The sequence below is a fragment of the Aedes aegypti genome, chromosome 3, assembly GCF_002204515.2.
Source record: "Aedes aegypti strain LVP_AGWG chromosome 3, AaegL5.0 Primary Assembly, whole genome shotgun sequence".
Taxonomy (NCBI): domain Eukaryota; kingdom Metazoa; phylum Arthropoda; class Insecta; order Diptera; family Culicidae; genus Aedes; species Aedes aegypti.
In genome coordinates this window covers 209,052,720-209,069,234 of record NC_035109.1, presented here as the reverse complement: position 1 = coordinate 209,069,234, position 16,515 = coordinate 209,052,720, and positions in this window count along the sequence as shown.

Genomic DNA, 16,515 nt, shown 5'->3' with positions numbered 1-16,515 from the left:
AAAACTAGCATGATATCTGAATAGCGCTAGTCACATTTTTGTTGACGATGACGGCCCCGTCTCTTTCGGCGCATGATTCTACCTGGTTTACATGTATTATGTTACCTGTAGATAAAAAAATATCTTCCCTGCCTGCTGATTTCAATTTTACAAGCGAAAATTTAAAACTTTGCTACATTGCTACCAGCGCCATTGTTGAATAAGCTCCTTCCAAATGTAGCGCTAGAAAAATCGTAAATAAATCGGCCCGCCAGAAACTTTCAAAGCTGGTAAACAAACGGAAACCATATGATTCGAGACGTCTCATAAAATGGCTTATTGTAATCGTTGCATCAACCTATAATTCTATTTTGAAACTAAAAATTAATCAGGGAAACAAACAAACTATTTTTTGGTAGAACCAAACTAGCTGTTTGTAAAAATTGACTAATAATTTAGTTTGCAACAACCATAATATGCCTTATATGAACATAAAGATTTCAAATTGAAACAACCTATGAAACAAGTTAGTTTCAAACAAAATCTTAACATTACAACAACAAATTTTGGCTTGGAAATAACAAATTTGATGGTTTGAAATTCAACAAACATTTTGGTTGTTTCAAACTAGGATGATTTTTCTCCGTGATGGTAGGCTTACGGCAATGCAACTGCATTATATATGCAATGATATAATGCTCCATGGTTACTTGGGTAGAAACTTCAACAAATTTGAGAAGAACAATGCTGTGCAGTATTTTTAGCGTGCAATTTGATGAATAGCTTCTGGGGGAAGCTTTGCTTACACTTTCAAAAATTTCCTTTTACGTTCGGTAACTTACAAGGTGTTAACAATTTTTTTTACTGAAAGACGCGTGTCACAAAAGTGCGTTTAAATTGATTTTCAATAAATTTGTGTAGGTAATCTAAAGTGAACATATATTGAGCAAACAATGCGGGACAAAACTTAATTCAAAAAGTTTTCAACAATTTAACAATATAGGGAGCCGGATCCCATTGTTTTTTTTTTAAAGCTAATTGTTTTACTTATTTATTGGCTGCTATTTCGTCTCCAGATCCAACCAGGAACCAATCGCGTGAAGTTGAACGATCGTTTCCTCCTATAACCAATTATTTCCTGCTAATGCGTAGTATGCACCTGAAACGTAAAGCGCTCAAGAAAAATTTATCCTTTTTACCGAAGTAATTTTGACAGCTTATCCAGTATGAGCGAAAAATAGAAATAATAAACCATAGAAGAATAATGTCGCTGGTGTTCCCTTTGTTCTTGCTCCGAAACATGTTGGGTACATAAGTGTCAAACTGAATACATTTTCGCGTTGACATTTATAGCCCCGCCTATCTCCGCCAGCAAAAGATGTTCCGACAGCGACGCCAGCGACATTCTCCTTCTATGGTTTATTACTTCTATTGAGCGAAATGTCACTTTTACTTGCGGAATAATTGAGCGGCACATTTTTCCGTACGGAAAAGTGACACCTCCGTTTGATTTGTACAGCAGGCGTTACCGATGTTATGAAATCACCTCTACTTCTCAGCAGCGTACAGCTCAAGTAATTTCGGAAGCGGAATCATTCCTTGACCGTTTCTTGTCCTATCCTTTTGCACACCCAAGTAACCACAAGCATTAAGGTATTATCGTATTTTAACTTTAATTCAACGAGAGCAATGCATCATTGCTTTTATTCTGCAATATGCGTGCAATAATGCTTTAATTCGATTTTATGAATGCAATGTAGCATTGCTTTATTGTAGCAATGAAATGTGCATTAATGGGTGATATACGGTCACCGCTCAATGCTTCATTGCATCATCTTACTCAATGCTTCATCGCAAGAAAAACGGGAAGACTTCAATGCAGTATTTATCGTCGATCTTTCTTTCACTCCCACAAGAAATCTGGTTGAAATTCGTAGGTCTGTCTTTTGAGAAACCAGAATTTGAAATCAAAAAAAATGTTGCATCACCCTGGAATTGAACCAAAAACCTAACGATTGATAGGCCCATGCGTACACCACACACCTATCACCAACTCAATGTGACAAGATGCTAAAACGATACATAAAGCGTGAAGATGAGCAACCGTTTTAGCCCAACACAATGAAAACCAAACAAAATCTCAACAGCAAAAGAGCGTTCGCCAACTTATTGCGCACTTCACCCCCAATTGAACTATGACAAACTATGGTGCACGCTTGCAACGGATCATCTAAACGTATTTGGTGCACTTGTTCCTTGAACCGCAAGGAATAAGTGCACTAAAAACATTATCATGATTCGACGTATCCCTACTACACACTTTGAGGGAGCTTACACACTTGTGATGGGTTAACTTGGAGTGAAATCGACAGTATTTGCCACCGGCAACGAAAGGGCGCTGCTTGAAGTTGCACAATTTCCCGGTCAAAACATGCAGCATCCATGGTCCGGAGGATAGGCGCGGCGAGTCATCGAAAACATCTCACTTAATTTGGGTTCGAATCCCACCAGTCACACAAAAAAAAAACAGACAAACAACTTCGTAAGCAACACTGACCTTACATCCAACGAACAAAAAAATATACAATAATATTTTTGTTTTTCTATTTTTGATCTAAAATAATGGTGCATTAAATACACTTTGGCTAAAGCTTTTATACGGTACAGACAGTAACTATACTTTAGCAATTGCCAACATAGAGCTAGGAAATGTAGCTGTATTTACACTTTAATAGCGCCCTTTTCCACTTTAATACTGCATTAATGAGACATGTAATGCAGTATGACTTTATATGCCATATTTTATAGTAGCATATAAAGTGATATTGATGCAACTATATACAGCTGTACGGTTACTTGGGCAGTACTTATGATCAGCGTACCGGCCATAAAATGGAGATCTATTATTCCGGTGGTAAGTTTACATCGATCTGTAAATTTAGTTGTCTGTTTACTCAATCCTTCAATTTTTGTATTACTTTCAGCGGCGAATATTTCGCTTTTACTGACCTTACATACGGTTCGAACGAAAATCTTCTCCAATATACTTATATTCGGAAAACGTAAAATGGTTCCCAATACATTAATGTATTAGCTGGCAACATACCGTAGAATATGCATTTAATTAAAGATAAAATTATGCTCGTGTAATGTTTCATCATCTTAAGTTAATAAAATGAAAAACAAAATGTTGTTTCAATAATCAAACCAAGATTTTCAAATAATCACGTAGCAGTCATTTCAACACAGTCAAAATAATAAGCTTATTTATTTATTTATTTATTTATTTCACTAATAATTCGTAACATAAGACCACCGTCTTTTTGAATTGTTACATAATGTTAGGAATGCGTAGAAAGGTGTGTCGTTTACCATTACTAATTCAAAATAAAAATTCAAACATTTCAATAATTTATACAATCTTAAAAATAACTTCAAGCTAACTATTAAAGTACTCCGTACATTTCCTCTTAAACGCAAATAAAGAACTCTCAAGGGTTATATCATTGGGTAATGAATTCCAATAGGAGATGCCTCTCACGAAAAAGGAATTGCCATAAGAGGATGTGTTGTGTCGCGGAATAGCATATTTTTTTGCACGGGAATTTCTCAAAGGCTTTAGTTTTGCGTATAAATAACCTGGAGTTTTATGTGTCGCAAGTTTAAACAAAAATAAGCAGCATCTTAATGGAGCAAATTTGTCGAATGGGCATCCTAACAAGTAATGCTGAAGATGGGAGACACTAGAATATTTATCAAGGCTGAATACTACCCTAATGCAAGCATTAAGAGCTATTCGTAATCTAGATTCAGCGTACATTGAAGATTTCGAAAGAATAAAATCACAGGCTATGAAATGTGGAAGAATTAAACTTTTGAAGAGTTTGAGCTTTATATCGACATTTAAAAAAGAAGAAACCGCACGGACAACTCGTAGACTAGCATACCCAAGTAACCACAAGCATTAAGGTATTATCGTATTTTAACTTTAATTCAACGAGAGCAATGCATCATTGCTTTTATTCTGCAATATGCGTGCAATAATGCTTTAATTCGATTTTATGAATGCAATGTAGCATTGCTTTATTGTAGCAATGAAATGTGCATTAATGGGTGATATACGGTCACCGCTCAATGCTTCATTGCATCATCTTACTCAATGCTTCATCGCAAGAAAAACGGGAAGACTTCAATGCAGTATTTATCGTCGATCTTTCTTTCACTCCCACAAGAAATCTGGTTGAAATTCGTAGGTCTGTCTTTTGAGAAACCAGAATTTGAAATCAAAAAAAATGTTGCATCACCCTGGAATTGAACCAAAAACCTAACGATTGATAGGCCCATGCGTACACCACACACCTATCACCAACTCAATGTGACAAGATGCTAAAACGATACATAAAGCGTGAAGATGAGCAACCGTTTTAGCCCAACACAATGAAAACCAAACAAAATCTCAACAGCAAAAGAGCGTTCGCCAACTTATTGCGCACTTCACCCCCAATTGAACTATGACAAACTATGGTGCACGCTTGCAACGGATCATCTAAACGTATTTGGTGCACTTGTTCCTTGAACCGCAAGGAATAAGTGCACTAAAAACATTATCATGATTCGACGTATCCCTACTACACACTTTGAGGGAGCTTACACACTTGTGATGGGTTAACTTGGAGTGAAATCGACAGTATTTGCCACCGGCAACGAAAGGGCGCTGCTTGAAGTTGCACAATTTCCCGGTCAAAACATGCAGCATCCATGGTCCGGAGGATAGGCGCGGCGAGTCATCGAAAACATCTCACTTAATTTGGGTTCGAATCCCACCAGTCACACAAAAAAAAAAACAGACAAACAACTTCGTAAGCAACACTGACCTTACATCCAACGAACAAAAAAATATACAATAATATTTTTGTTTTTCTATTTTTGATCTAAAATAATGGTGCATTAAATACACTTTGGCTAAAGCTTTTATACGGTACAGACAGTAACTATACTTTAGCAATTGCCAACATAGAGCTAGGAAATGTAGCTGTATTTACACTTTAATAGCGCCCTTTTCCACTTTAATACTGCATTAATGAGACATGTAATGCAGTATGACTTTATATGCCATATTTTATAGTAGCATATAAAGTGATATTGATGCAACTATATACAGCTGTACGGTTACTTGGGATAAATTTTACCACATTGACCAAATATGAAATTATCAAATTTAAAACAGGAATGAATCGTAATTCCCAAACAGATTGCCTGATCTACAAATTCAATTTCAGTGTTGTTTATTTTCAAAATTGGTTTAAGGATACTGTTAGATCGAGAATTGCTTAGAAATATAGCACAAGTCTTATTCGCATTCAATAATAATTTATTCCTTATCGACCACCCAGCAATGCTTGTAAGATCTTCGTTGATTTTTCTTGATATAATTGACGAAGAATCATCGCAACATCCAAAATACAATTGAACGTCGTCTGCAAATATATGGATTTGGCAATATTTTAAAACATTTGGAAGATCATTAATGTATATAGAAAAGAGAATAGGTCCCAGAATTGAACCTTGGGGTACACCGGAAGAAATAGGGAGATAACTAGAGAAAACCCCGTCATTCAAAACAGTTTGGGTTCGTCCAACTAAATACGATTTTATAAGATTCATTGCGTGGCTGGAAAAACCAAAATTTTCTGTTAACTTGCGACAAAGAATTCGGTGTGAGATGGTGTCAAAGGCTTTCGAAAAGTCAAGAAGCAATAAAACGACTGGTCGTCCATTATCTATGACAAGACCTATGTCATCGAAGACTTTCAGCATTGCAGTTTTTGTGCTATGTTTGGCACGATAGCCAGATTGGTGTGAAATCAACAAATTCTCCCGATTGATAAAAAGACAGACTTGCTCCTTGATGATTCGTTCAAAAACTTTGGATAACGCTGACAATATGCTTATTGGACGAAGATTTTGTATAGAATTTAGATTAGCCTTTTTCTTGAATGGTATTATTTTGGATTTTTTCCATTCATCCGGAAATATACTCGTGGCGATAATACAATTAAACAAATGCGCAATAGGTCTAATTATCAATGGATTGATTGATTTCAGAAATTTAATTGGAAGTTCATCTAGTCCTATAGCATTAGATTTTGTGTGATATAAAGCATTGACAACATCAATTTCATTGATTTGGTCAAAGTAAAAACGATTGCTCCTGAAAGATTCGTTGAAGATACTGTTGACCTCAGATTCATCACTACTATCTGTGAAGTTATTAGCAAAGTTGGCATTGATTTCGTCTGAGTTGAACAGAGTTGTGGGTGATTGTGCTGTTTTAGTTACACCAATATTTTTTAATCTTTTCCATAGTTCTTTGGAAGGCAAACTAGTATCCAGTTTTCTTTCATAATGTGACTTTTTAGATTGCCGAACTTTCATGGTTACCTGATTGCGGAGTATTTTGAATAGATTTAGGTCATCGGGGCTTTTCGAGTTTTTCCATCTTTTGTAAGCAAGATCCCGATCCACAATTGCTTTACTGATTGTACTGTTGAACCATTCGTTTTTGTTGTTCCTTGAAAAAAATGAACGGATAGGAACGTACTTCTCATGTAATGCTAAAATACTTGAGTTGAAAAAACTAAGAAGAAAATTTGCATCATTTGAACGATAGTAATTAAACCAATCTAGAGAATCAAAATCATCAATGAGACTATCGATATCAATGGACTTGTAATCGCGATATTCAATTTTTTTAGGTGTATGAGTTGTGTCGAAATCGAGCGAAACGAATATCATGTCATGATTTGAAAATGATGGGACATCGACTTGGTTGAATCTTAGAACTCGAGATCTACAATTAATAAGCATAAGATCGAGCTGCGATGAGCCGTTGTTATAAAAAAAGGTTGGTTCGGATCCGATACTAAACATGTCATGAATGGACATTGATGTTAGAAGTTCTGTTGTTCTCGTTGAATTATGGTTCAGCAAATTTGTGTTCAAATCACCGACAAATAGTATATCGTTGAATTGAGTGCCATAACTAGATAATATTTCATCAAATATTAGAGCACAGTTTACGACAGGTGGGTTGTAAATTACAGCAAGGCATAATTTTTCAGAACCAGTAACTATCTCGACTACCGCATATTCAGAATAAGACGATTCAGGTTTATCTAATGACTTTTCGAGTACTTTGAAGTGGATTGCTTCTTTTATAAAAATTGCGATACCACCTCCTAATCTTCCTTTTCTGTCATGCCTTATAATTTTATAGCCTTCGATTGTCAGCAATGAATCGTCGATCTTCTCATTAAGCCATGTCTCTGTTACACAAATAATGTCAACAGAGCTCGTTTGAGCTATTTGACGCAGTTCGTCTAATTTACAAAACTTGCGAGCGCATATACTCTGGCTGTTAATACAACACACTGAGAGTTTATTTTTAACGAGTGCACTTTTCATCACAATCCCTGGCAAACACCAATTCGACGAGGCATCTCTACCAGATCTACTAGCCATTAGGATAAATTTTGATCTTAGCGATTAAGAGGAAATAAGTAAGGAGTACAAGAAGCTGACTACAAACTAAAGAATTCATATCCGAAAATTCAATCATTATGTATTAATTCATGTACGACGCAAAAACTTGAGTTGAATTACAAACCACGATTAGAGATGGTCAATTATCGGTAGCAGACATCGGCATCCCCTAGCAAATCCAGCATTTCCAGCAGCAATCGGCACCTGAGCAGCATCAGCAACAACAGCAACAGCAACGGTGTTTGACTTTTAGGAAGGAAACACGGGAAAAAGGATAGGAGGCAAGGATTAAACAATAGCTATTGAGGAAGGGTTAAAGCAGCCCCTGAAGATCAATCTCGGATGATACGGGTTTTTCTTGATCGTTGGCGGTCATCTTGATGTACACAACACCCATCCTTGTGTAGACTCCAAATATTTCACCTTTCTTTTTCATCTGCAAAGCCTTCGTGCGGAGCTCTCTTGCAACTGGTCCCAAATTTTCGTTTACGAAAATGCGTCGCTCACTTGAGAACCCAATGTCCGTGAGAGACAGCTTCCTTGATCGCAAATAACGTGCATAGAATTCGTCGCGCTGCACGGTGATTGCGAATTGAATCAGGATCATGTAAACTTTTCCATTCATTGGTGTACCTTTTGCGAGCCGTTTTATTTCGACCAATGGAACGGCTTCTACAGCATATCCCAGAGAACGACACCAGGTGACGAAGTAATTAGCCAAACTTTCTCCAGTGATGAATGGAACACCGCTCACGACAAGATCATTTGCTCGCATGCTTCTATCGACAGCCGTCAAACATTCTGATTTATTTACCTCCACGGTATTGAGTAGATCAGTTGTAGCTTTTTGATTCTCTTTGCGTATTTTCTCGAGGTCCAGTGAGATATCCGATCGCAGCTGTGTCATTTGAGTCTGAAGAGAGTATTCCATCCGACGTATCTCTTCAACAGTGCTCTGCTTGTAGGAAGCAAACTGTGACTTCATAATTTTGGCCAACTCGGAGACGCTCATATCGTCGGCAGAATTCGGAATCTTTGAAACTGAGTGGCTACGTAATAGACGGCTATCATCAGTCATGACTGCCCGAAAATACAGCTGCTCGAAAACGGTGCTTTTGTTGGCAATTGTTGTTGTATCCACAGCTTGGAAATAACGTGAACAGTTTCACTTAATTTTGGCGAAAACTGGATTCCAATTTGTAGTTTTTCCACAATTAAACGATGAAACCTTGGATAGAATTAGCGACACGCAGCGAATAGTGATTTGTACTTGGGAAATAACCAGGAATTTAGCGATTTACGTCGTCACGATAACGTTTACGTCCACACCATTCTACAGCGTCACTCACTCACATAATAAACATTTTACTTCATACTCGTACATTTACTTCATATCTCGTATATTTGACTACACAATAGTTTATTCGTTAGTGTAGACAACAACCTTGACTAAATTCTGTCATAATGGTAAAAACTACAATAGATCTTGTTATGATAATCATGAGATCACTTTTGTTGAAAAACGTTGGTGCGAGTCTATTAATTCTAACCCCTTTTGTAGTGATTTTCACTACATAGCTGTTTTCAGTGTTGGATTGTACTGTGCACTACATTTCGTACTATGCACATAGTAACATATACTAGAAAATGTGGTTTGAAAATACAATGCAAATGTAAATAAAAGCGACATGGTAAAATAAACCCTTGTCAATGTAGATTTAAGAACATATTATTTTCCGTTGAAATCAAGTGGTAAAAGTGTTTTAATTTCACTCTTGATGTGGTTACTGTTACCATATGATTTTTATCAATGTACGCTTGCCTACTGTACACTGAAATTAATTTTATAGTAGAAACTACTGAATCCATGGTAAAATTAAAAACTGCACCAACGATTTTCAACCGACTTCACTAATCTGTTAACTCTACCAGAACATAGTCAACATCACAACAAAAGAAAATATTTTCGGTTTAATTAACCACAGTTGCAGCATTTATGACTAGAAACATTCTTGATTTGACAAGTTTGGCATTGTACTTTTGACCACACTGTGTTGTAAGGTGAGTGTCACGGATTGAAATACAATGCTGTGTAGTCGAGACTACTATGGACATGGTCACTTTTACTGCACTGGTCAGTGATTTTCACCTGATTATAGTAAACTTAACAGATTTTTGTAGTCGGTTGAAAATCGTTGGTGGAGTTCCTAATTCTACCATGGATTCAGTAGATTATACTACAAAATTTGTTTGCGTGTAGTGTGAATCTCAGAACCCTTCCCAATTCTGGTCATAGTCAAAACAAAGACGAAATAATGACATAGTAGTGGGGCTCAGAATAGATACCACGTCTAGTACTACATTTGGCCCCTTGGTACTGCAAAAGGTACCCAAGTTTGACAGATTGAAATACACTTTTCACGGCATTCTAGATTTTGCTCTACAGCGGAGATTCACTGGTTAGAACACGACTGCCTTCCATCTTGCGAATCCGACTCGTTAGTTGGAACCTGAGAGAGACTCGCGAAGAGGAAAAATATCAACGTCATATGCAGCCCAGATTCCCCTCTCACGAAACGTCAAATGCAGCCCACCGTTTTTATGGCTGAAAAAGTAAAAAGTATTGTGTTCAAAATCAACTGTTATTAAAAACCTCAGTCAGCGGAGCAGTTTTTTCCAAAGTTGCTGATAAATCTAAGCAGAAGATTATAAGATTATAATAATAATAATTATAATTATTTCTACACGGGAAAAAAATCTGTGGTAAAGTTTACTATTTTAGCTGACTACGCCCATTCTTGAAACTACCATGCAATTTCAGACCAATTTACGGTACATCCCACCACATTACTGGTACATTTGACAGAAATAATTTACAACAATCTTATTTCGACTACAGACATAGTAAAATCAAGCGCATTTCTAGTCTGCTGAAAATTGCCGGTGCGAGCGCTTAAGTTAACCCCCTAAAATGGTAGTTTGTACCGCACATTTTTTTTGCGTGTAATGTCTGCTACGTTTGCTGGCATGAAATTTCACTCAAACGGCTATTTATGATTCGATGTGATGCAAACTCAATCATGTTTTGCTGAGAGGTTCATGTGAGGGATTGAACGTGTAGAGTATAACTTCTCAGTGTAAAATGTGTTCAGCTACAGGGTTGGGTAAATACTGTATAGAGTTAAGTAATATGAGTCACAGGGGTGAATGTCATAATAAAGATGAGTTTAGTTTGAGTCATACACGAGAGAAGACGTGTTTTATTTTGTGATCCGGACACAACAATTGGCGTACGAGGTGGGATTCCGCCCTGAGTTTCGGCTGGTGTTATTTTGGTTCGTCTGGTGGATTGATACAGGTTAGTTTTTTTTCCTTTCGCACGAAGCTACTACCAGCACCAGATTGAGGAGGCTACGCCCTCTGAGCGATTGCTTTTTAGTACCAGAACATGTGGATTTATGGGATGGACAATTATTCCGGGGATTATGTCAATTGGAGGTTATGTTAATTTAATAAGTACTGCAGCAATTGTCATGAAGTGAACAGGAGTAAACGTGTATGACTTGATTTTCTCAATCGGGAGTGAAATATTGATGTTACGGTGGCTGCGAGTTAAAAACCTTAAAATTGATTATGTGCTGGTTGTATTGTTACTATGGAAAGCAGGTAAGTTAAACGAATTGTTTTACTTGTGGTTATACCGTTATCTTTAATGATGAACAAGAGATAGTAGACTATTGCAAATGGTACTTGCTGGAATGTGGAATTGATTGGTTGCTGGAATCAGGGCCAAATTCAGAAATTTTTTTTATGAATGAGAGCTGATCTTCTGTCGGGTGTGAGATCACTGCGTCCATTTTTTAGACCTATTGTGATATGAGAGCTGATACTTTGGGCGATAAATGTTGGAAGCGGTGGAAACGGGGGAACTACTTTCGCCAGTTGTCTAGAACTGTTGGTTCTAAATGGAAAAGACTGTTGGTCTTAGTATTGTATATTCTAAATCTGCTGGATTCAGAGGAAAAGATAAAAGAACAACAAATTTATACTTTTTTTTATTCTAATGCGGATGGTTAGAAAAGAGATTCTAACTGGAAAAGACTGTTGGTCTTATTACTATGTACTCTGAAACTGCTGGTATCAGACTGGAAAAGACTGTTGGTCTTATTATTATGTATTCTGAAACTGCTGGTTTCAGAGATGAGTGATTACTAAAACTGCAGGTTTTAGTAGATTAATTAATTGTTTCGTTGATGTGATCCTAAAACTGTTGGTTTCAGGGATTGGAATAGGACAGTCAGTCCTGGATATGGGAGGGTTACTGAACTGCTAGTCTAGTTATAATAAAGCCCGAGCAACATAAGTAGTCTAATATCAGGTTATTTAGTTGAGAATCGTTTTTAAGAGTTGGTAAAACGGTTTGTTGGGAAGGATGGTAATAACAATGAATATTTAAATCTTATAAATTGAAAACAAATCGGCAGCGTGGGTGAGAGATGAAGAAGAATAATTCGCAGATATGATAGAATTTGGGGTTTATATAATCTTTTATATAGCGAATTGTAATATGAACATATTTATACTACGCAAACTTAATTCCCACATGCTCTCTGGTGCTGGTAGATGAAGTAAAATCGTCAAGAGATTAAAATAATAAAAATAAATAAGCTTATTTTTCTCCTTTCTCAAAATTCGTTAGAGCAATGGAGTCCAGTAGACCTGTTCGGCCGTTTGACATGAACGTCGAAGATAATCGACAAGCAACGGAGTGGTCTAAATAGAAAAGGCAACTTGAATGCTATTTCAATGCCTGTAATGTCACGGATCGGTCAGACAAACTTACAAAATTACTTTTTCTCGGCGGCCCCGACTTGCAGGAGCTGTATGATAACCTTCCCGATGCTAAACGAGTACCTCTAGTGCTCAGTGATCCTCCATATTATGATGTGGCTATTGCTGCCCTTGATGCTCATTTTGAGCCTAAACGAATGATTGCATATGAAAGATATGTGTTTAGGCAAATGTCACAGAAACCATCTGAAAGATTGTCGGATTTTGCATTGAGGCTAAGAGTGCAGGCGAAGAGATGTGGATTTTTACCGGAAGTTTTCGAAGACATGATCATTGATTAGATAACTGAAAAGGGAAATTCAGATGTGTTGCGGATGGAGATTTTGAAACGAGATGCTAGATCTCTTAATGAGATTATTGCTCTGGGTACCGCAATCACAGAGTCGAAAGTGAGATCGATGCAAATGATGCATGCGGTCGTCCTGGTCATCTGAAGTCTAGTAAGTGGTGCCCGGCAAGAGGAGTAAAGTGCAATAAGTGTCAGGCGCCTGGTCATTATGCGAAGTGTTGCTTCAAATATAGCCGCTCCCTAAACCCAGAGACTCTGCAAAATCGCAGAAGACCGTTTCAAGATCCGACTGAGCGATTAGATTGGCACAACCGCCCGGTTAAACGTATAAGAGCGGCGACTGAAGAAGGTGAGAGAAACTCAGATGACGCAAACATTTTCTTCGCGATGGGCTGGAACGAGTTTCATTTCCGAATCGGAGGAGTCACAGTACCAATGACTATAGATTCAGGCGCGGACGTGAATATTATACCCTTGAATATCTGGCAGCAGATGAAAGCAGTTGAAGTTGAAGCGTACGATCTGTCTAGACAGCCTGATCGTGTACTCAGAGCTTATGCTAGTAAGGAGCCTTTGAAAGTCAAAGGTATGTTCTGTGCAGAAATTGCAGCGGGTCCAAACACAATGAAAGCGAAGTTTTACGTTGTAGACGGAGGCAAGCAGTGCTTGCTAGGAGAGAAAACAGCTCGGGAATTACAGGTGTTAAAAATTGGTTTTAACATCGCCGCTGTTGAACAGCCTGAGAAGGAGTTCTCCAAGATGAAGGGAATCGTTTTGGAAATTCCTATTGATCCGACAGTACAGCCCGTACAACAGCCTTATCGGCGTGCTCCAATCACCCTAGAAGATTTGATTGAGGAGAAACTGAATTCGCTCCTAGAACAAGGCATCATAGAACGTGTGACTCAACCGTCAGCTTGGGTATCGCCTTTGGTCCCAGTCTTGAAGGACACTGGGGAAGTTCGCCTTTGTGTCGATATGCGCCGAGCGAATCGAGCTGTACTGAGGGAGAAGCATCCACTACCGGTCATCGAAGAGCTGCTAGGCAGTATCAATGGAGCTACTCGTTTCTCGAAGGTGGATCTAAGGGACACTTACCACCAAGTTGAGATTTTTGAACGTTCGCGCGAGATCACAACTTTTATCACGAAATACGGGTTGTTCAGGTAACTGCTTCTGTTGAGTTATCTTTTGTTACTTATGAATTGGAATAAATGTCTCATTTCTCTCTTACAATGTTGTATTCTTTCTTTAATAGATATAAAAGGCTAATGTTTGGTGTGTGTTCAGCTCCAGAACTTTTTCAAAAAATTATGGAGTCGATAGTAGCGGGTTTGGAAGGAGTTATAGTATATCTTAACGATCTAGTTGTTTTCGGGAGAACTGAAGGAGAACATGCGACGAGACTACAAGCGCTCCTGGACAGACTGCAAGAGTATGGAATTTTGTTAAATTCGGCAAAATGCAAATTCAACGTCTGTAAACTCGAAGTCTTAGGGCATGAATTATCGGCGAATGGTATCAGACCTACAGAGAGCAGAGTGAAATCAATCGAACAATTTCGATGTCCATCAAACGTCGCAGAATTACGAAGTTTTCTAGGTCAAGTGACATATATTGGACGATTTATCCCAAACCTGGCTAGTAAAACTGACCCTCTTCGAGCGCTTCTTCGTGTGGGAACACCATTCACATGGGAGAACATTCATCAAATTGCTTTTGAATTTATAAAAGCTGCGATTTCCTCAGTAGGTTTCCTTGGATTTTTCAACCCTAAGGATACAAGCTTCCTTATTGTGGACGCAAGCCCTACTGGACTTGGAGCAGTATTGCTCCAAGAAAATGATAGGAGAGAAAAACGTATTATTGCTTTTGCCAGCAAAGCATTAACTGATCTTGAGAGGAAATACTTCCAGACTGAGAGAGAGGCCTTGGCCCTTGTCTGGGCCATTGAAAAATTTCGGCTGTACTTGTTGGGAACAACTTTCAAGCTAATTACGGACTGTAAACCTCTCGATTTTCTGTTCAGTCAACGATCTAAGCCATGCCCTCGAATAGAAAGGTGGGTGTTGCGAGTCCAATCGTATCGATTTGATGTCATTTTCGAACCAGGGGCCACCAATCTCGCTGACGCGTTATCACAATTGTCAGTTTCTCAACCAGAGCCATTTGATGATGAGAATGAAGCTTTCATCAAGACATTGGTGTCTTCATCCATTCCGAAGGCAATCACGGTTGAGGAAATTGAAACACAAACCGTGTCAGACAAGACTCTTAAGGAACTCGAATCAGCTTTAGCAACAGCTCAATGGACAGAATCAACAAAAATGTTTAAGCCATTTGAAGCAGAATTGTATCAGTCGGGAAACCTTTTGATGAGAGGGAGTCGTCTGATTGTACCAGAAGTTTTACGTACAAAGGTATTAGAGCTAGCCCATGAAACCCATCCCGGAATCGTATCAATGAAAATACGTCTACGTCAAAAAGTGTGGTGGCCTGGCATTGACAAGGAAGCGGAAAGGATAGTGAAAAATTGCAAGTCTTGCATAATTGTATCAGCGCTTGATCCTCCAGAACCTCTACGGTCGACAAGGATGCCTGAAAGACCATGGGTGGATTTGGCTGCAGATTTTGTCGGGCCATTACCGTCTGGTGATAATCTTCTGGTCATCGTTGATTATTTTAGTCAATTTATAGAGGTAATCGTGATGAAGCAAATTACGGCGAGTATGACGCTTAAAGCACTTCACGAAACATTTTGCCGTTTTGGAATGCCGGAGACTCTCAAGACTGACAATGGTCCTCAATTTAAAAGCGAGGAATTCAAAGGCTTTTGTGATCAATTCGGCATTATAATCCGTAAGACAACGCCATATTGGCCGCAAGCAAATGGAGAGGTAGAACGGGTGAATGGAATGATAAAAAAGCACTTGAAGATAAGCCAAGTTGAAGATACGGACTGGAAGTGGGATCTCCGAATGTGTGTACTAATGCACAATTCAACGCCGCATTCCACCACAGGCGTGGCTCCATCTGTTTTGATGTTTGGCCGGATTATGAAGGATAAACTACCGTCAGTCTCAGGTAACTTCAACAGGACCTAGAAGAAGTGGAGGACAGAGATAAAACGCAAAAGTATAAAAGTATGGAATACACGAATCTACGGCGGCATGCAAGAAGCAGCAACGTGAAGGTCGGTGATATGGTAGTCGTCAAGCGGCCTTTGAAAGAACAAAAGCTCGTTTCGAACTTTGCTCCGGAAGAGTGGAAGGTTGTGGATAAGAACGGTTCAGATGTAACGCTTTCTTCGAAGGATTCAGATCATGTTATTCAAAGGAATTCTGCTCACCTGAAACGACTAATTCCAGAAGATGAGAACGTCAATCCTGATCCCCTCAATCAGGAATTGCAGGGAACCATGGACAAGGAACCTGTCCGGAGTGAGACAACCGAAACCGTTGATACAACAACCCAGAATGGAGATCAAATGCGCTCCCGCAGGCCAAGGAAGCAGCCGGCATATATAAATGATTTCAAAGTTAACAGCGTTGATCTATTTTGAGAAGGGGAGGGATTGTAGAGTATAACTTCTCAGTGTAAAATGTGTTCAGCTACAGGGTTGGGTAAACACTGTATAGAATTAAGTAATATGAGTCACAGGGGTGAATGTCATAATAAAGATGAGTTTAGTTTGAGTCATACACGAGAGAAGACGTGTTTTATTTTGTGATCCGGACACAACAGAACGGCTTGCACATAATTGGTATAAACACTAAGTTGAATAAGACAAAAACTCAGTTATCACAGAAAAAGAAGACCGCCCAAGTAACCAGTAGGCCGTATAAACCGGTCCC